The 13,626-nt window shown below is 53.0% G+C and overlaps 1 long non-coding RNA gene across 1 annotated transcript in view; it reads right to left on the reverse strand.

Moving 5' to 3' along the window:
* LOC135321558 (uncharacterized) overlaps positions 1 to 13,626 on the reverse strand; it is a 941,446-nt gene that overhangs the window by 349,856 nt on the left and 577,964 nt on the right. The window lies entirely within an intron of this gene.

The following is a 13,626-nucleotide window of genomic DNA, read 5'->3' on the forward strand; positions in this document are numbered from 1 at the left end:
GTGCGCCACTTTACAGAAGAGAGAGGAAGAGAATCTTCCTGGGATGAGGTACAGTCTTTTGTTGTTAATATACTTGTTTGACTATATAAGTACCAGGGGATTCTGAGACATAACCCGGGGATTGGTGTGAGTGGGCTTTTTCACGTATGCAACTGCTGATGAGAATTTTTGACTTATGTTTTTAACTTACATTTTAGGATGTGATTCTGTGCTTAATGCCATAGGACTGGATAATGCACTTGTGTTCATTTTCCAGACTCACCTAGAGAAACCAGTTTCTGTGTGGGCATTCTTTTTTTCAGGGTCTTTCCCTTAGAGTTTATTAGAGGATATTGAAAAGAAATTCATCCCTGGGAAAGTTAGGTGTATCTTGGAGTTGGTTCTTGTTTTAGCCGTCCTCACTTGAAATTAATTAAGTGATGTTTCATTTTCAAGGCAGCATGTTTTGTCTTTCCATTCCACCGCCAGTAACAGTGGTCTAGTTTCCTAAATGCCTAACGCTGTTTCCCACCTGCCCCTTTTACTCAGGCTGCCCTTCCACAAAGCCCCTCCACATAAACCCTCTGCGCTGGATCTCTCTTTTATGAAACAGTACGGTCTTCCCAGCATTCCCTGAGCTATCCACGTGCAGCGGACTCTCCTGTCCTTTGTGGCGTTACTGTACCCGTTCACCTCAGTTGTAGAGCTGTTGAAACTTTTCTGTGCTGAATTGTTTTCATGGATCCTGTGCCTCTGGCAGAACAGAGAGGAGAATCTGCCTTTTACTTGTACCGCCAGCTTCTCCCAGGATAGGGCTTATGTTCTGATAGCTTCGGTAAATAACTGTTGTCTACCTGACTGACTAAGCGTATGCACATGATCTGAAGTTCGGTTCCTGATTTATCTTGTTTTGTGTTCCTAGGAAGGGGCGACTAAGCCCGAAATTACAAAACCGGAGTATGCTACTGGGACTGTAGAAGTGGCTCTGCAGGAGCTGACGGATCATAAAACACTGAGCTCTGTTGGTGGAGCACACGGAGATTATTATACACTGGGTAAGTTAGTGAACTTGGCTGGCATTTCTTGTCCTATGTGCCTTGAAATTAGTGCGCTCTGGGGGGAAGGGTATATGTAGCTCAGCAGTAGAGAGAATGTGGGCTTAGCATGCAGGAGTTCCTGGGGTCAGTATCCAGTTCCTCCAAGAAACGAGTGTGATACGGGGAAGGAAGGAAGGAAGGAAGGCGCAAAGGTGCTGTTTCGCTTCAGCAGTGTCTTCGCAGGAAAGCTTAATCCTCCATCCTTTTCTGTGGTTTTTAGCCGACGCGGGACCTGGCGCGGCTCCGGTGTGGCCCGGCAGCGCCCGCCCACCTGCGGCGGCCCCGGAGGCCCAGGTAAGTGGGGTGGTCATGATCTTTTGGACCTCGTCCTGGGAAAGGTGATCTTCCCGTTCTCCCGGCAGCCGTTCCTGGCCTCGTCTGCAGACTGTGTGTCCTGTGACGGGTCTGGCGTGGCGTGTCGCTGCCTTTTTCAGACTCAAAATTCTTGCCCAGGAGCCAGTGGGCTGCTTTTCCCGGGAGCCCGTCGCCTTGGCTGGTGCCTGCAGGAGCCATTAGGGAGTGGTTAGGAGCCGGGGCCCGCAGACGTTGACTGTGTGTTTCTCGAAACAGCGTGAGGAGGGTGAGCCCTCGCTCCACACTGACTTCTCCTGGCTCGGCTGACTCCTTCCTGACCTCCTGCACCTGGGGTTGCTCCTGGGTCACTGAGACGGATTTCTGTGTCGTCGTTCTTTTGACTGGTTTCCCGGCTCAGGCCAGGTAATTCTCCTGTTTAGAATGTCCATTCAGATCCTGGTAACTGGAAAAGGGGCAAAGCCCTCCCTCCAGCTTTGTACGGTGTGCTTTGTGCAACTTTGAGTCTTCCTGGTTGTGGTAAAAGTCACAGCCCGTCACTGTCTTTCTCGGTAGGTAAGTGTGTCTTGGCCGCTGCCTCCAGTTGTACTCTGGGCAGAAAAGCTTGGCTCTCTGAGATGGTGCATTTGTAGTAGGGAATAGAGCCTGGAAGGGAAAGAGCCCGCCGTGAAAATGCCTCCTTCCCTTCGGGGGAATTCCGATGCGCACCAGAGTGGGTACATTGTGTTTGTCCCCCACCCTGCGCCGGGTCGGGCCTGCCCTGGAAGCTGTCAGAGCTGCTCGTCGGTCTCATGGCACACCGTGGGATTTTGCGCACGAGCTGGTACAATCCCTTTGGTGTCACGTGTGGGGTTGAGACTCCCCACGTCACTCTCCCATAGCACGCAGTTAGGGGGCGTTCCATAGCGAACGTAAAATCCAGACGTCCCTGAGGATAGGGATGATTGTAGCGGAGCCTGAGTCCCTTCTGAGGACAGCCTTGTCCCCTCAGGAACCCTTGGCCAGCTCCGCTGCAGGACTCCGTGATGCCCAGCTCCACAGGGCTCTTTGCGCCCAGGGGCAGCCCCTGCGGGGCTGAGGATGGCCCTTTGTGAGGAGGGGGCCGAGAGGGCCTGGCAGGGTCCTGCAGGCAGAGCCCTGCAGGCAGAGCGGTGACCCTGGTGCGGCTCTGCTCGCTCGTGTGGAGAATGAGCTCTTCACATCCGTCCCGTCTCCGTGTTACTGGTCCGCGCCGGGCAAGCTTGCGTGGAGCTGGGGAAGGTGGCGGGGAGGGCCGTCCCACCCAGAGCGGCTGGCTGTTGGGAAGGCGCTAGTTTGCCCGTGTGCTGGAAGCTCTGTGTGCAGCCTCTCGGGCAGGAGGACCCTTGGCTTCCTCCACTTGGAGACAGCGGCGGCGGTGACGTGCGGCGTCAGGGTCGTATCCCCGTTTCACCCTGTGCGGCCCAGGCTGCAGGCAGGCCCCAGAGGGCTGGGCGGAGCGTGTGGCACCCTGCTGCTCTCTGGGCACCCGGTGGAGGTGAGGGTGCCCGGTGCCGACGGCTGCTGCTTTGGGTTTCGTCTCTTGTCGGTGTTGGTGCTTTTGTCTGTCACCCAACCTAGCCCTCCCTTCTGTCCTGCAGTTCACCCCGTGGGCGGGAGGGCCCCAACCTTTCCGAGGACCAGCCTTCGTGGCCTGCCCCGGGTGCGGCCCGTCGTCGCCCAGCTGGGCACCTGCACCTGGTCCCCTTTGGTGCCCTGTGCAACCTCGCCCCCCACCTCCAGCTGCTCCGCTCGGTAAGAGGAAAGCATAATCCTCTGTTTCTTCCTTGAGTCACTGCAGAAGAAGGGCAGATCGCTCTCCGGGGCTTCCCCGTGCACGGGCGGCCGTGACTGTGCTCACGGCCGTGTCCCTCTGGTCCCGTAGCAGACGCATTTGATGGACCGCGTCTTCCCCGTCCTGCCCTGGGGAGGGAGGTGTCTGTTGTAGAGGGAAAGACGGTCCTCTGATGGAGGGCAGACGTGTCGGTTCTGTACACGGGCCTTAAAACAGACACCACGTTCCGGGCTCCCTGGAGGACAAGCCCACCCCTGTCACAGTCTGCAGCGAGTGGAGCCCTGACCTTCCACAGCCGATGATCGGTTATGGAAGAAATACCCGAACCCGGGGCCTGTGGTCTCTTCAGTCAAGGGTCCTGAGACCTGTCTCCCACTCGGTCTGATGTGAGACTTAGTGTGATACGGGGAACAATGCCTCAAAGGTCTTTTGCGCTTCAGCAAACTAACATGTTTTGTAAGGCAGTGAACCGTGAAAGAGTGTATTGTATTTTATTTTATCTATGCCGAGAAGCTAGTTGACACGGGGAAGGACATAGGTTAGTGGTAAATAGAATGCTTGCTTAGCATGCCGAATTCCGTGTGCTCATTCCCGGTACCTCCATTTAAAAACAGAAGAAAAGGAAAAACAAAAACAAGAGCAAACTTCAAATGTTAGAAATACATAGTGCGCAAACCCAACTTCCATATCCATTCTTTTTACGTGTTTTCCTCTTACTACTTGGTTTGAAATATATCCCAACCGTGACTTAAGCATATTTTTTCAGAAAATGCTCTAAATCTTTGAAAGTCTTTTCTGCCACTTTTGTTTTGACACATCCACTAACGGAGATAGACGCACATGGTGGTTTAAATATAGAATCGTGAATATTCTCATTAATGTACCTGTAACTACATTTTACAGATGGTGTGTCAGTGCGCCACTTTACAGAAGAGAGAGGAAGAGAATCTTCCTGGGATGAGGTACAGTCTTTTGTTGTTAATATACTTGTTTGACTATATAAGTACCAGGGGATTCTGAGACATAACCCGGGGATTGGTGTGAGTGGGCTTTTTCACGTATGCAACTGCTGATGAGAATTTTTGACTTATGTTTTTAACTTACATTTTAGGATGTGATTCTGTGCTTAATGCCATAGGACTGGATAATGCACTTGTGTTCATTTTCCAAACTCACCTAGAGAAACCAGTTTCTGTGTGGGCATTCTTTTTTTCAGGGTCTTTCCCTTAGAGTTTATTAGAGGATATTGAAAAGAAATTCATCCCTGGGAAAGTTAGGTGTATCTTGGAGTTGGTTCTTGTTTTAGCCGTCCTCACTTGAAATTAATTAAGTGATGTTTCATTTTCAAGGCAGCATGTTTTGTCTTTCCATTCCACCGCCAGTAACAGTGGTCTAGTTTCCTTAATGCCTTACGCTGTTTCCTACCTGCTCCTTTTACTCAGGCTGCCCTTCCCCAAAGCCCCTCCACATCCCCCCTCTGCGCTGGATCTCACTTTTATGAAACAGTGTGGTCTTCCCTGCATTCCCTTAGCTATCCACGTGCAGCGGACTCTCGTGTCCTTTGTGGCGTTATTGTACCCGTTCACCTCAGTTGTAGAGCTGTTGAAACTTTTCTGTGCTGATTTGTTTTCATGGATCCTGTGCCTCTGGCAGAACAGAGAGGAGAATCTGCCTTTTACTTGTACCGCCAGCTTCTCCCAGGATAGGGCTTATGTTCTGATAGCTTCGGTAAATAACTGTTGTCTACCTGACTGACTAAGCGTATGCACATGATCTGAAGTTCGGTTCCTGATTTATCTTGTTTTGTGTTCCTAGGAAGGGGCGACTAAGCCCGAAATTACAAAACCGGAGTATGCTACTGGGACTGTAGAAGTGGCTCTGCAGGAGCTGACGGATCATAAAACACTGAGCTCTGTTGGTGGAGCACACGGAGCTTATTATACACTGGGTAAGTTAGTGAACTTGGCTGGCATTTCTTGTCCTATGTGCCTTGAAATTAGTGTGCTCTGGGGGGAAGGGTATATGTAGCTCAGCAGTAGAGAGAATGTGGGCTTAGCATGCAGGAGTTCCTGGGGCCAGTATCCAGTTCCTCCAAGAAACGAGTGTGATACGGGGAAGGAAGGAAGGAAGGAAGGCGCAAAGGTGCTGTTTCGCTTCAGCAGTGTCTTCGCAGGAAAGCTTAATCCTCCATCCTTTTCTGTGGTTTTTAGCTGACGCGGGACCTGGCGCGGCTCCGGTGTGGCCCGGCAGCGCCCGCCCACCTGTGGCGGCCCCGGAGGCCCAGGTAAGTGGGGTGGTCATGATCTTTTGGACCTCGTCCTGGGAAAGGTGATCTTCCCGTTCTCCCGGCAGCCGTTCCTGGCCTCGTCTGCAGACTGTGTGTCCTGTGACGGGTCTGGCGTGGCGTGTCGCTGCCTTTTTCAGACTCAAAATTCTTGCCCAGGAGCCAGTGGGCTGCTTTTCCCGGGAGCCCGTCGCCTTGGCTGGTGCCTGCAGGAGCCATTAGGGAGTGCTTAGGAGCCGGGGCCCGCAGACGTTGACTGTGTGTTTCTCGAAACAGCGTGAGGAGGGTGAGCCCTCGCTCCACACTGACTTCTCCTGGCTCGGCTGACTCCTTCCTGACCTCCTGCACCTGGGGTTGCTCCTGGGTCACTGAGACGGATTTCTGTGTCGTCGTTCTTTTGACTGGTTTCCCGGCTCAGGCCAGGTAATTCTCCTGTTTAGAATGTCCATTCAGATCCTGGTAACTGGAAAAGGGGCAAAGCCCTCCCTCCAGCTTTGTACGGTGTGCTTTGTGCAACTTTGAGTCTTCCTGGTTGTGGTAAAAGTCACAGCCCGTCACTGTCTTTCTCGGTAGGTAAGTGTGTCTTGGCCGCTGCCTCCAGTTGTACTCTGGGCAGAAAAGCTTGGCTCTCTGAGATGGTGCATTTGTAGTAGGGAATAGAGCCTGGAAGGGAAAGAGCCCGCCGTGAAAATGCCTCCTTCCCTTCGGGGGAATTCCGATGCGCACCAGAGTGGGTACATTGTGTTTGTCCCCCACCCTGCGCCGGGTCGGGCCTGCCCTGGAAGCTGTCAGAGCTGCTCGTCGGTCTCATGGCACACCGTGGGATTTTGCGCACGAGCTGGTACAATCCCTTTGGTGTCACGTGTGGGGTTGAGACTCCCCACGTCACTCTCCCATAGCACGCAGTTAGGGGGCGTTCCATAGCGAACGTAAAATCCAGACGTCCCTGAGGATAGGGATGATTGTAGCGGAGCCTGAGTCCCTTCTGAGGACAGCCTTGTCCCCTCAGGAACCCTTGGCCAGCTCCGCTGCAGGACTCCGTGATGCCCAGCTCCACAGGGCTCTTTGCGCCCAGGGGCAGCCCCTGCGGGGCTGAGGATGGCCCTTTGTGAGGAGGGGGCCGAGAGGGCCTGGCAGGGTCCTGCAGGCAGAGCCCTGCAGGCAGAGCGGTGACCCTGGTGCGGCTCTGCTCGCTCGTGTGGAGAATGAGCTCTTCACATCCGTCCCGTCTCCGTGTTACTGGTCCGCGCCGGGCAAGCTTGCGTGGAGCTGGGGAAGGTGTCGGGGAGGGCCGTCCCGCCCAGAGCGGCTGGCTGTTGGGAAGGCGCTAGTTTGCCCGTGTGCTGGAAGCTCTGTGTGCAGCCTCTCGGGCAGGAGGACCCTTGGCTTCCTCCACTTGGAGACAGCGGCGGCGGTGACGTGCGGCGTCAGGGTCGTATCCCCGTTTCACCCTGTGCGGCCCAGGCTGCAGGCAGGCCCCAGAGGGCTGGGCGGAGCGTGTGGCACCCTGCTGCTCTCTGGGCACCCGGTGGAGGTGAGGGTGCCCGGTGCCGACGGCTGCTGCTTTGGGTTTCGTCTCTTGTCGGTGTTGGTGCTTTTGTCTGTCACCCAACCTAGCCCTCCCTTCTGTCCTGCAGTTCACCCCGTGGGCGGGAGGGCCCCAACCTTTCCGAGGACCAGCCTTCGTGGCCTGCCCCGGGTGCGGCCCGTCGTCGCCCAGCTGGGCACCTGCACCTGGTCCCCTTTGGTGCCCTGTGCAACCTCGCCCCCCACCTCCAGCTGCTCCGCTCGGTAAGAGGAAAGCATAATCCTCTGTTTCTTCCTTGAGTCACTGCAGAAGAAGGGCAGATCGCTCTCCGGGGCTTCCCCGTGCACGGGCGGCCGTGACTGTGCTCACGGCCGTGTCCCTCTGGTCCCGTAGCAGACGCATTTGATGGACCGCGTCTTCCCCGTCCTGCCCTGGGGAGGGAGGTGTCTGTTGTAGAGGGAAAGACGGTCCTCTGATGGAGGGCAGACGTGTCGGTTCTGTACACGGGCCTTAAAACAGACACCACGTTCCGGGCTCCCTGGAGGACAAGCCCACCCCTGTCACAGTCTGCAGCGAGTGGAGCCCTGACCTTCCACAGCCGATGATCGGTTATGGAAGAAATACCCGAACCCGGGGCCTGTGGTCTCTTCAGTCAAGGGTCCTGAGACCTGTCTCCCACTCGGTCTGATGTGAGACTTAGTGTGATACGGGGAACAATGCCTCAAAGGTCTTTTGCGCTTCAGCAAACTAACATGTTTTGTAAGGCAGTGAACCGTGAAAGAGTGTATTGTATTTTATTTTATCTATGCCGAGAAGCTAGTTGACACGGGGAAGGACATAGGTTAGTGGTAAATAGAATGCTTGCTTAGCATGCCGAATTCCGTGTGCTCATTCCCGGTACCTCCATTTAAAAACAGAAGAAAAGGAAAAACAAAAACAAGAGCAAACTTCAAATGTTAGAAATACATAGTGCGCAAACCCAACTTCCATATCCATTCTTTTTACGTGTTTTCCTCTTACTACTTGGTTTGAAATATATCCCAACCGTGACTTAAGCATATTTTTTCAGAAAATGCTCTAAATCTTTGAAAGTCTTTTCTGCCACTTTTGTTTTGACACATCCACTAACGGAGATAGACGCACATGGTGGTTTAAATATAGAATCGTGAATATTCTCATTAATGTACCTGTAACTACATTTTACAGATGGTGTGTCAGTGCGCCACTTTACAGAAGAGAGAGGAAGAGAATCTTCCTGGGATGAGGTACAGTCTTTTGTTGTTAATATACTTGTTTGACTATATAAGTACCAGGGGATTCTGAGACATAACCCGGGGATTGGTGTGAGTGGGCTTTTTCACGTATGCAACTGCTGATGAGAATTTTTGACTTATGTTTTTAACTTACATTTTAGGATGTGATTCTGTGCTTAATGCCATAGGACTGGATAATGCACTTGTGTTCATTTTCCAAACTCACCTAGAGAAACCAGTTTCTGTGTGGGCATTCTTTTTTTCAGGGTCTTTCCCTTAGAGTTTATTAGAGGATATTGAAAAGAAATTCATCCCTGGGAAAGTTAGGTGTATCTTGGAGTTGGTTCTTGTTTTAGCCGTCCTCACTTGAAATTAATTAAGTGATGTTTCATTTTCAAGGCAGCATGTTTTGTCTTTCCATTCCACCGCCAGTAACAGTGGTCTAGTTTCCTTAATGCCTTACGCTGTTTCCTACCTGCTCCTTTTACTCAGGCTGCCCTTCCCCAAAGCCCCTCCACATCCCCCCTCTGCGCTGGATCTCACTTTTATGAAACAGTGTGGTCTTCCCTGCATTCCCTTAGCTATCCACGTGCAGCGGACTCTCGTGTCCTTTGTGGCGTTATTGTACCCGTTCACCTCAGTTGTAGAGCTGTTGAAACTTTTCTGTGCTGATTTGTTTTCATGGATCCTGTGCCTCTGGCAGAACAGAGAGGAGAATCTGCCTTTTACTTGTACCGCCAGCTTCTCCCAGGATAGGGCTTATGTTCTGATAGCTTCGGTAAATAACTGTTGTCTACCTGACTGACTAAGCGTATGCACATGATCTGAAGTTCGGTTCCTGATTTATCTTGTTTTGTGTTCCTAGGAAGGGGCGACTAAGCCCGAAATTACAAAACCGGAGTATGCTACTGGGACTGTAGAAGTGGCTCTGCAGGAGCTGACGGATCATAAAACACTGAGCTCTGTTGGTGGAGCACACGGAGCTTATTATACACTGGGTAAGTTAGTGAACTTGGCTGGCATTTCTTGTCCTATGTGCCTTGAAATTAGTGTGCTCTGGGGGGAAGGGTATATGTAGCTCAGCAGTAGAGAGAATGTGGGCTTAGCATGCAGGAGTTCCTGGGGCCAGTATCCAGTTCCTCCAAGAAACGAGTGTGATACGGGGAAGGAAGGAAGGAAGGAAGGCGCAAAGGTGCTGTTTCGCTTCAGCAGTGTCTTCGCAGGAAAGCTTAATCCTCCATCCTTTTCTGTGGTTTTTAGCTGACGCGGGACCTGGCGCGGCTCCGGTGTGGCCCGGCAGCGCCCGCCCACCTGTGGCGGCCCCGGAGGCCCAGGTAAGTGGGGTGGTCATGATCTTTTGGACCTCGTCCTGGGAAAGGTGATCTTCCCGTTCTCCCGGCAGCCGTTCCTGGCCTCGTCTGCAGACTGTGTGTCCTGTGACGGGTCTGGCGTGGCGTGTCGCTGCCTTTTTCAGACTCAAAATTCTTGCCCAGGAGCCAGTGGGCTGCTTTTCCCGGGAGCCCGTCGCCTTGGCTGGTGCCTGCAGGAGCCATTAGGGAGTGCTTAGGAGCCGGGGCCCGCAGACGTTGACTGTGTGTTTCTCGAAACAGCGTGAGGAGGGTGAGCCCTCGCTCCACACTGACTTCTCCTGGCTCGGCTGACTCCTTCCTGACCTCCTGCACCTGGGGTTGCTCCTGGGTCACTGAGACGGATTTCTGTGTCGTCGTTCTTTTGACTGGTTTCCCGGCTCAGGCCAGGTAATTCTCCTGTTTAGAATGTCCATTCAGATCCTGGTAACTGGAAAAGGGGCAAAGCCCTCCCTCCAGCTTTGTACGGTGTGCTTTGTGCAACTTTGAGTCTTCCTGGTTGTGGTAAAAGTCACAGCCCGTCACTGTCTTTCTCGGTAGGTAAGTGTGTCTTGGCCGCTGCCTCCAGTTGTACTCTGGGCAGAAAAGCTTGGCTCTCTGAGATGGTGCATTTGTAGTAGGGAATAGAGCCTGGAAGGGAAAGAGCCCGCCGTGAAAATGCCTCCTTCCCTTCGGGGGAATTCCGATGCGCACCAGAGTGGGTACATTGTGTTTGTCCCCCACCCTGCGCCGGGTCGGGCCTGCCCTGGAAGCTGTCAGAGCTGCTCGTCGGTCTCATGGCACACCGTGGGATTTTGCGCACGAGCTGGTACAATCCCTTTGGTGTCACGTGTGGGGTTGAGACTCCCCACGTCACTCTCCCATAGCACGCAGTTAGGGGGCGTTCCATAGCGAACGTAAAATCCAGACGTCCCTGAGGATAGGGATGATTGTAGCGGAGCCTGAGTCCCTTCTGAGGACAGCCTTGTCCCCTCAGGAACCCTTGGCCAGCTCCGCTGCAGGACTCCGTGATGCCCAGCTCCACAGGGCTCTTTGCGCCCAGGGGCAGCCCCTGCGGGGCTGAGGATGGCCCTTTGTGAGGAGGGGGCCGAGAGGGCCTGGCAGGGTCCTGCAGGCAGAGCCCTGCAGGCAGAGCGGTGACCCTGGTGCGGCTCTGCTCGCTCGTGTGGAGAATGAGCTCTTCACATCCGTCCCGTCTCCGTGTTACTGGTCCGCGCCGGGCAAGCTTGCGTGGAGCTGGGGAAGGTGTCGGGGAGGGCCGTCCCGCCCAGAGCGGCTGGCTGTTGGGAAGGCGCTAGTTTGCCCGTGTGCTGGAAGCTCTGTGTGCAGCCTCTCGGGCAGGAGGACCCTTGGCTTCCTCCACTTGGAGACAGCGGCGGCGGTGACGTGCGGCGTCAGGGTCGTATCCCCGTTTCACCCTGTGCGGCCCAGGCTGCAGGCAGGCCCCAGAGGGCTGGGCGGAGCGTGTGGCACCCTGCTGCTCTCTGGGCACCCGGTGGAGGTGAGGGTGCCCGGTGCCGACGGCTGCTGCTTTGGGTTTCGTCTCTTGTCGGTGTTGGTGCTTTTGTCTGTCACCCAACCTAGCCCTCCCTTCTGTCCTGCAGTTCACCCCGTGGGCGGGAGGGCCCCAACCTTTCCGAGGACCAGCCTTCGTGGCCTGCCCCGGGTGCGGCCCGTCGTCGCCCAGCTGGGCACCTGCACCTGGTCCCCTTTGGTGCCCTGTGCAACCTCGCCCCCCACCTCCAGCTGCTCCGCTCGGTAAGAGGAAAGCATAATCCTCTGTTTCTTCCTTGAGTCACTGCAGAAGAAGGGCAGATCGCTCTCCGGGGCTTCCCCGTGCACGGGCGGCCGTGACTGTGCTCACGGCCGTGTCCCTCTGGTCCCGTAGCAGACGCATTTGATGGACCGCGTCTTCCCCGTCCTGCCCTGGGGAGGGAGGTGTCTGTTGTAGAGGGAAAGACGGTCCTCTGATGGAGGGCAGACGTGTCGGTTCTGTACACGGGCCTTAAAACAGACACCACGTTCCGGGCTCCCTGGAGGACAAGCCCACCCCTGTCACAGTCTGCAGCGAGTGGAGCCCTGACCTTCCACAGCCGATGATCGGTTATGGAAGAAATACCCGAACCCGGGGCCTGTGGTCTCTTCAGTCAAGGGTCCTGAGACCTGTCTCCCACTCGGTCTGATGTGAGACTTAGTGTGATACGGGGAACAATGCCTCAAAGGTCTTTTGCGCTTCAGCAAACTAACATGTTTTGTAAGGCAGTGAACCGTGAAAGAGTGTATTGTATTTTATTTTATCTATGCCGAGAAGCTAGTTGACACGGGGAAGGACATAGGTTAGTGGTAAATAGAATGCTTGCTTAGCATGCCGAATTCCGTGTGCTCATTCCCGGTACCTCCATTTAAAAACAGAAGAAAAGGAAAAACAAAAACAAGAGCAAACTTCAAATGTTAGAAATACATAGTGCGCAAACCCAACTTCCATATCCATTCTTTTTACGTGTTTTCCTCTTACTACTTGGTTTGAAATATATCCCAACCGTGACTTAAGCATATTTTTTCAGAAAATGCTCTAAATCTTTGAAAGTCTTTTCTGCCACTTTTGTTTTGACACATCCACTAACGGAGATAGACGCACATGGTGGTTTAAATATAGAATCGTGAATATTCTCATTAATGTGCCTGTAACTACATTTTACAGATGGTGTGTCAGTGCGCCACTTTACAGAAGAGAGAGGAAGAGAATCTTCCTGGGATGAGGTACAGTCTTTTGTTGTTAATATACTTGTTTGACTATATAAGTACCAGGGGATTCTGAGACATAACCCGGGGATTGGTGTGAGTGGGCTTTTTCACGTATGCAACTGCTGATGAGAATTTTTGACTTATGTTTTTAACTTACATTTTAGGATGTGATTCTGTGCTTAATGCCATAGGACTGGATAATGCACTTGTGTTCATTTTCCAGACTCACCTAGAGAAACCAGTTTCTGTGTGGGCATTCTTTTTTTCAGGGTCTTTCCCTTAGAGTTTATTAGAGGATATTGAAAAGAAATTCATCCCTGGGAAAGTTAGGTGTATCTTGGAGTTGGTTCTTGTTTTAGCCGTCCTCACTTGAAATTAATTAAGTGATGTTTCATTTTCAAGGCAGCATGTTTTGTCTTTCCATTCCACCGCCAGTAACAGTGGTCTAGTTTCCTAAATGCCTAACGCTGTTTCCCACCTGCCCCTTTTACTCAGGCTGCCCTTCCACAAAGCCCCTCCACATAAACCCTCTGCGCTGGATCTCTCTTTTATGAAACAGTACGGTCTTCCCAGCATTCCCTGAGCTATCCACGTGCAGCGGACTCTCCTGTCCTTTGTGGCGTTACTGTACCCGTTCACCTCAGTTGTAGAGCTGTTGAAACTTTTCTGTGCTGATTTGTTTTCATGGATCCTGTGCCTCTGGCAGAACAGAGAGGAGAATCTGCCTTTTACTTGTACCGCCAGCTTCTCCCAGGATAGGGCTTATGTTCTGATAGCTTCGGTAAATAACTGTTGTCTACCTGACTGACTAAGCGTATGCACATGATCTGAAGTTCGGTTCCTGATTTATCTTGTTTTGTGTTCCTAGGACGGGGCGACTAAGCCCGAAATTACAAAACCGGAGTATGCTACTGGGACTGTAGAAGTGGCTCTGCAGGAGCTGACGGATCATAAAACACTGAGCTCTGTTGGTGGAGCACACGGAGATTATTATACACTGGGTAAGTTAGTGAACTTGGCTGGCATTTCTTGTCCTATGTGCCTTGAAATTAGTGCGCTCTGGGGGGAAGGGTATATGTAGCTCAGCAGTAGAGAGAATGTGGGCTTAGCATGCAGGAGTTCCTGGGGTCAGTATCCAGTTCCTCCAAGAAACGAGTGTGATACGGGGAAGGAAGGAAGGAAGGAAGGCGCAAAGGTGCTGTTTCGCTTCAGCAGTGTCTTCGCAGGAAAGCTTAATCCTCCATCCTT

The sequence above is a fragment of the Camelus dromedarius genome, chromosome 6 (assembly GCF_036321535.1).
Source record: "Camelus dromedarius isolate mCamDro1 chromosome 6, mCamDro1.pat, whole genome shotgun sequence".
NCBI lineage: Eukaryota > Metazoa > Chordata > Mammalia > Artiodactyla > Camelidae > Camelus > Camelus dromedarius.